Source organism: Melitaea cinxia, chromosome 12, assembly GCF_905220565.1.
Source record: "Melitaea cinxia chromosome 12, ilMelCinx1.1, whole genome shotgun sequence".
In the NCBI taxonomy this organism is placed as follows: Eukaryota; Metazoa; Arthropoda; class Insecta; order Lepidoptera; family Nymphalidae; genus Melitaea; species Melitaea cinxia.
Genome location: NC_059405.1, coordinates 12407848 through 12415779, shown reverse-complemented (window position 1 = coordinate 12415779; position 7932 = coordinate 12407848). Strand labels below are relative to the sequence as shown.

Here is a 7932-nt window from a genome sequence, read left to right as displayed (position 1 = left end):
CGGTTGTTTCGTATCTCGGAATAAGCTAAAGTATAAGAAAGTCTTTTATCAATTCTTATTGGAAGATTTTTTTTGCAAGTTGCGTCGTGGGAATAGTTTTTGGTTAAATTTACAATTTTTTACCAAGCAATATGGCTGGAATTTATACCATTGTTTTTAAATCAACGACCATTGTTTTCAAATAAGGGGACGTCAGTACCAGATATATTGTTGAACTTTGTGACTTTCTTCGTGATATTTTTGGTAAAGTAAGGATATAATTTAGTATAGTAAGAATACGTAACAAAAACAATCTAATAACAATAATTTATTTTATTGTACGTCAAACTGAAAACATCACATAGAACAAGAACATAGCAAAGTCATCAGGTACAAAGGGCGGTTTTATCGCTGAAAAGCGATCTATTCCATACAATTTTGGGCAGAGGAAATTGTCTTTTGTTGGTTATAGGTATATTAACGAAATTGTTTATTTAAAGTATGATTCTGAGAAAAAGATCCTTTGAGATTAGTTACAAAGGTTGGAATGTAAAGGTTCTGCTATAAAAGAAAGAGGGATGAGAAAAAATTTCAAGAACTAAATTACTGTCAGGATGAAGACAGGGAATCATTAAGGACTCAAGGAAACTAAATCGTTCATTCAGATAGGAGGCAGGGGAGCGGTATCAAAATATTTCAAAATTAAGTAAAGATGGATAAGAATTGACTTTTATATATTGTCCAAATTTAAAACGTATACTTAATTTTAAAAGGGCATAATAAAACCAGCATAATCAAGAATTAGTTAGAGATTAGTATATGCTATAGTAATTTTAGTGGAATAGGAAGGATAATAGGAAGTAAATTACTAATAATCTCCTTTTATCTGGGTTGTCTGGAAGAGATTGCTTAAAGCAATAAGAGCGCCTTTGCATGCTGTCATTGTATCTAATTTCTGTTTAATTTTATTTCTGTACTGCTGGTTTTTTCCTTTTTTTTACTACGTAAGTAACTACTTAGTTTAGTTTACTAAGTAAGTAATAAATAAATAAATAAATAAAATAAATAAATAAATTATGCAACCTGCGAAGATATCCAGCAGAAGCAAACAACTTGCGATTAATCATTTATTTGTATGTATGTTTGGACCCAATTAAGATCTTAATCGCAAATAATTCCTAAATTTTTTTACAAAGGTCCAAAGGTTTTTGCAAACATAATCACAAATCAAGAAAAAAAATTATAAATTGAACCGTTTTATAACATAGCACATAATTGCAAGAAAATATATCGATCAAAAAGTACTTTACAAGTAAAAAAAAGTATGTTTCCGCCCGGGATCGAACCGGGGGCCTTCTGCGTGTTAGGCAGATGTGATAACCGCTACACCACGGAAACTACACTGTGAGATCGTATAATTACAAACTAGTAGCGTATTTATTAAGAGCGTATGTCGGTCACTTTCATTGCGTAGATTACGAAAAACGGATTAAAGTGTCCGGTTTATCAAGTCCGCACATACGCTATAAATATTTATGACCTGTTAACATAATCACGAACATGACGTGGAAGATAAAAATTAAATATATTTTTGATATACCTATATATTTTTTTTGTAAACACAAGCATAATGTATCAAGAGAATATATTTTTACTAATATTTTTGAGATAAGGTTTTGAATAAATAGTCGTGCTATTTTTGAAAAAGAAAAATGAATATATTTTTTTCAATAAAAATTTAGATAAAAGTTACTGAGTAATTTTTATTCTTAACAACTTTCGCAACACATTATTTTCTTTCATGTTACAATAGCGATTTTTATAATAGCTAATTTAAAATATAATAAAGTAAAAATATATAAGATTTTGAAATGTCCATCTAAAGACCAAAATATGTATTTTTTATATTTTTTCACATAAGAATAAAGTGTAATACACAGTATAACATTTTATGGTAAAGAATAATTTGACATGAATAGTTTATAAGACGCTGGCCTGATGGTACCAGTTGTGTACCAGACAGCTAAAAAATATATATTTCGACCTAAGGAATTTCTGACATATGTCAGTCTGGTCGACGGACGTAGCTTTTGTAAAGGCGAACAATTAAATATGTTAATATTGTGCTGAAATTCGTATTATGACGCTCTGGTATAGTGGGGCGTAAAGGCGTCTTAACACTATACAAATATTTCTTTCCGGTTTGGACGTCTGTCCTTGTGGGTCTCACCATCGTGCCTCCGAGAGCACGTTAAGCTCTTGATTCCGGTTGTTATCATAAATACCCAATAGTGATCGATACTCATAGTAGGGAATTTATCCGCCAACTCGCAATGGAACAGCGTGGTGGATTAAGCTCCAATCCTTCTCCTACATGGAAAAAGTGGCATATGCCTAGAAGCTACAGGTTGAATCGTAATCCTAGGCCCTTGGAGCCTAAGCCCAGACTTAGGTCTAGAGCCTAAGCCCCAAGGGGAGGAATTACTGGTCTTGTACTGGGCGCGTCCCCCGGGTGATGGATAGGGGAGGCCGCTCGCGATTTAACCGCCAAGGGTGGTAGGGGTCTTTGGACCCTCGCGGACCAAAACCTCTGCGCTCTGGTTCTCAGAGTTGACTTGTGAGCGCAGGTGTGTTGGCACGGAAGCGCGGTCGAGTTTTCCTTCCCCCACGCGGCGGACAGGGTGGGCGGGTTCGCTCGCCCGTTCTAAGCGCATGCCGCCGGGTAGCGCTGGGCGTCCTGCAGTTTCTGCGGAGCTGCTAGGTGTGGCCCGGTGGCCGAGGAAGGGCTGGACTTCACGGTCGCCCGGACTCAGGCGGTGGGGCAGCTCCTAGACCTCGTCTCCCTCCTGCAGACGGCGGCAGGATCGACTTGGAAAGGTTGAGCGTCCCTTCCGACGGGGCCGAAAGGCCATCACCGGGAGGCGTCGTGGTAGTGTGCGAAAGCGATCCCGTGGCATTCCCCTTAAGGTGCCGGCGGGAAAAAGATGTGGATTTTAGTGGATAGTCTGGCATTACATCTCACGCCAGGAGTTCCACACTCCCGTCACCCTCGCGTGGTGGGGTTAGTGCGTAAATCCATTTCTCCATCCAAAAAAAAAGGTTGGATTGTAATAAAATAAATGTCAAGGACATGTTTTAAGCTATGACAACATATCTTTACCATTTAAACTGTCACTGTACTAAATTAAAAAAAAACGCAGTCTCACTTGTTTTTTTATTTTAATTTTAAATAGTTTATTGAATAATTTTGATACTTAAATTATTTCTAGTTACACAAAGGATTTTCTTAATATTTTATTTATTCAGAAAAAATATATATATAGCCTTAGTCACTAAAGTTATGAATGGTCTTAATGCAATGGTGTGTCAGTACCCATACTAAAAGCAGCGACACTATTAGTCTTTAACATTCTATTTATCACAATGTAAAATATACAACAGATTTATTATATATTTCAAATTGACGACTATTTTTTTTTTGACTTCTAGAAACTATTCTGAGCAAATAAATGGATATTCCAATCTATTTTAGTCAATAATTTGTAATTATATAATAGTCAGATGTACAATTACTTCGTAATTACAAAATGAATAAAGGTATATTAATAGTCAGATGTACCATTACTTCGTAATTATAAAATGAATCACAAATATGTAATGACGACTCGTTGCTACAAACAAGGTCATGATTTTAACACATTTAAGCTAAAAACCTAGAGAAGTATACGTCTGCGTTTACAGATAGCGTTAATAACAGTTATTTTGCTGAATTATTACTTTTGTCAGCTTAAGCGTTATAATGTTGAATTATTTTTCATAACCTTCAGAATAAAAATTTTCAACCTTTGGGTAAATTTATGTTGAATATAATTTCAGAGTGTAAAAGTAATGTGATTTAAGATATAATTAAATACATCAAAGTAATATAATTCACATACTAATTTATATTCCTTTCTTTCATATCTAATTTTAACTTCGTAGAGCGATGTGCGTTATTTTTGATCGGAAACTGTAATTAAGTGCGTTATTAATTTTTATAATAACGTAAGTTATTGATTTTAAAAAGTTAGTTCATTTGAAAACAATTGAAATGCGTACATTTTTGATAAATTTACTGAAAACTTTGAACATATGGATCGTTAAGCGGAACTTCCAAGAAAACACTAAGAGACAAATGGTTGTGTCAAGAGCAGTCAGATAACGTCCGCTAATACTTACATTCACCTGACGCAAAGGGAATGGAAAACTAAATTGCTTCGTGCTTTGAGCTTACCTAAAGACTTATGAACTGTAAATTCAGGTTGTTTGGGAATGGAAATAAAATTTTTTACTTCTGTTTACAGTACTTAAAATTCAATAAAACGGTATTTTGTAAGCATTACTTGGCACCCTGTACGATTTCATCCGCGTTTATAGTTATTTCTCTGCTTCTGTGAGCCGTAGCTTAACGCTTTATAGCTTTCCGCCGTGAAGGCTAGCTTTACAAAGAGAATTTTTAAAATCATACCATTAGACCCTCGAATTTTGGTGTAATATGTAATATATCCATAGGTGTATAAAATATATTATGTCAATCATTTAAAAATCAGTCATAAAATCCCCCCATATGGTTTCCTCCCTATAAACAGTACGTCGGGTAAATGAGAAAGTTGAATAAACAAAATTCAATTAATACTAAGAAAAAACATGTGTGTTTTAGACCACAAGAATGAAGTAAAACTTCTAAACAATAGACCTGTACTGTGTCTTAGATATCTCGTTATGAAAGAAAGAGAGAAAGAAAATGTGTGCACGCATTTCTCACTTCACTCCATCCGCCTCGCCGGATCACACTTTGCGTAACGCTCTCGAATTAATAAGGTAAAGAAAAGAATGAAATCATGTAAAGAGTAAAAGAACAAACGTAACAATAACACAAAATATATTTTTAAGGAAATATATGTATCGTATTTTTAACATTAATATTTTATGCAAAAGCGAATAGTTCCATAAAAAATGTAAGCATATTATGCTTAAAATAGTTATAGCAAACTCTCTCGTTTGAGTAAATATCTCGTCGTATGTTGCTTGAAATACTATATGTTCGAGACTGTACTCGTACCTACGTTAAAACAAGAAAAACATATATATCGATAAAAAGGAGTAAGCTACACGTAGAAATTAATTTAATAAAAAGAAAACTCAGAAAATACTTAAAAAGTAAGTTGTAAAGGTAAATTCAAGTTTCAAGAGTAACAGAAATACAATCGAACTTTATATAACTGAAGGAAATTTTGGCACGACATTATTTTAAGCGAAGTTAGTCACCGGAACTTGGAAAAAAGCAAAGTATCAACTCAATAGGCAGGTAATTGAGGATAAATATGTGCGAAACTGAATCGCGTGGTATGATGGCAGCGAGCCAATATCGCCTTGTTGAGGATAGGCTTACCATACAATGTGTCCTGGATATTGCTCTTTATGAATAGATTTATTCAAACTATTCAAACGATAATAACATATTTTCAGATAAAAAATAAAGTTATATTAACTTTTAAAAAAAACTAATTCGGAAAAAATATATCTTTGTATAAGATGAAGCTTTCTTCCACACTAGTGCTTACAAAAGTGTGCCTCATATTGCTAATTATACTTAGTTAACATTAATAGAAATTTACTGAAGATTGAATCATAAAAAAAAATAGTTTTTAGATATTTGTAGATTTTAGGTCATATTTTATTAGTTTCATATACTTTTGACGATTTAAATATTTTCGTTAGAAGTACTAATACGAAGCAACTTGTGGTGACCCTATTCGAGAGGCAACGTAGAGGAAACCGGGCTTCGTAAACATAATATCCGATTTTGGTCTTTGTCGTTAGCGCCGATCCCTCATGTTAGCGCGCAGGTTTACTCGTGCAATCATTACTCGTATTTAGCGCGGAAATACAACATGGTGCAACATTTTACCTTAAAACAAACACCTAGCTTATGTTTGAGATGAAAATCTTATTTAACAGCGTATGTTTGTATGTATGTATGTATGTATTTAGCAATGAATTTGCTAAAGAATAGTAAGTTCCTGTTTTTGTAATATAACTTCAACAATGTTGAATTTTAATGTAAAATGTACAATGCAGTTGGTTTTCTTTTATATTACAGACATGCAGAGACACCATTTTTTGATGCTTTTAGTAAATTGGATATGGTAACTGCATTGTAATGCTATTTTGCAATATTTGAAATTTCGGCTATAACTAATTTGAAGTTTGATATACATACATACGTTTTAATAACGAAAACCTTTTAAAACTAGTGGTTGCCCAGTGGTCGAGATTCGACCAAAATTAATTTAAATTATAAGTTTGAACATTTTAAGGTTCTGTTGTCAAAGACTACTTCTATAATAATAAACAAACAATCGAAAGGGCTCCGTTCCATTGACTAGGTAAACAACAGTACCATTTATGGATATCGAGCAGAAATAGGCAATAGGCCGCCCTTCAATATGCATTTTACTTTAATTTTAATATTTATTTAAAATACAACTGAGTATTTTGTGAATATTTCAAGTGCCTGCCTGTTGCCATTATTGATATCAATTAAAAAAGTGTTGTATAGGAGCCCTCCTTAAATATTTTTTTTATTTGGTTTTTAGTATTTGTTGTTATAGTGGCAACAGAAATACATAATTTGTGAAAATTTCAACTGTCTAGCTATCGCTAGCGTTCTTGAGATACAGCTTGGTGACGGACGGATGGACGGACGGACAAACAGCGAAGTCTCAGTAATAGGGGTCCGTTTTTACCCTTTGGGTACGAAACCCTAAAAAGTAGAATTTTTTTATTAAAAAAAAAAGTATATATGCGCGTGTGTGTTTGAAATACATGGTAGTGTGTGTAATGTTTTTTTTTTTTTAAATCTATTTAATGTATTTTTAATGCATAATTTCAGAATAAATAGCATTCTGCACTTCTTCTCTATATATATTATCGTAAAAAGGTATAAAAAGTTTTTGCTTCACGTATTAATATACATAATATACACATTACTGTGAGGCACACTTTATGTCACCGTATAAGAAGTATAAATGTAACATTTTCGTTTTAAGGTGTAGTAAAATTGGAATATTTTCCAATAAAGAGAGTTAAATTTTGCCTTTAAAATTTTAATTGTATTCGATCTTTACGTTCATATTGTGCCAGTATTTTTGATTCATTCTTTAATTAGAGAAAATATACATTACTTGGACTTTATTACTATACACATTCGCTTCATATCTGCATTTTGTTATAATTTTGATGTGATTTTTTTTTCTTTATTTTTATAGGTGCCACATTATAATAAAATTATTTAAGAAAACTAGTGTCTTTTGATGGTATATATATATTTCAAATGTAAATTGTAAAATAAAATTTAATTTTCTTTAATTTAGTTTGATTAATATATTTTAAAATGCTTAAATCTGATGTACAGAAATTTAATAGATTTAGATTGATGCATTCAAATTATATGATATTTTGCGATTCGTATTTGAGGTCTCGTATAATAATGTACTCTTTGTAATAGTGCAAAAATGTCAATGTTAATTTGAAATATTTGTTTAACTGTTTTGGAATATGTGAAAAATAGTATAAATTGCAGGAATTATGGCGGACATTACACGTCGGACCCTTAGACTGATCACACTACTACGCACAGTTATTTGCCAATTCTTTACTTTTAACAACAGACACCTTATTTGTTAAGATCGGAATAGTTTTTATGTTAGTCGACCAACACGAAGTCAGCAACAAGAAAAATGAAATGAAATATTAAACAAATGATCTTTCTCATATAAATATAAAAAAATATTTGTAATTAGATTAAAGTACTATCACAAATATTTACCAAAATTTGTCTTATATAAAACAAATTAAATATTTTTATAAATAAAAAACAAAACTATCACAGAGCATCGATGTCAACTGTTT

General features: G+C 32.3%; 1 non-coding gene across 1 annotated transcript; it reads right to left on the bottom strand.

Annotated features, from left to right (window-relative positions):
* Positions 1-1304: 1304 nt before the first annotated feature.
* Trnav-aac lies at positions 1305-1377 on the bottom strand. The gene has a single exon. It is a non-coding gene; the product is annotated as a tRNA-Val (tRNA).
* Positions 1378-7932: the final 6555 nt, after the last annotated feature.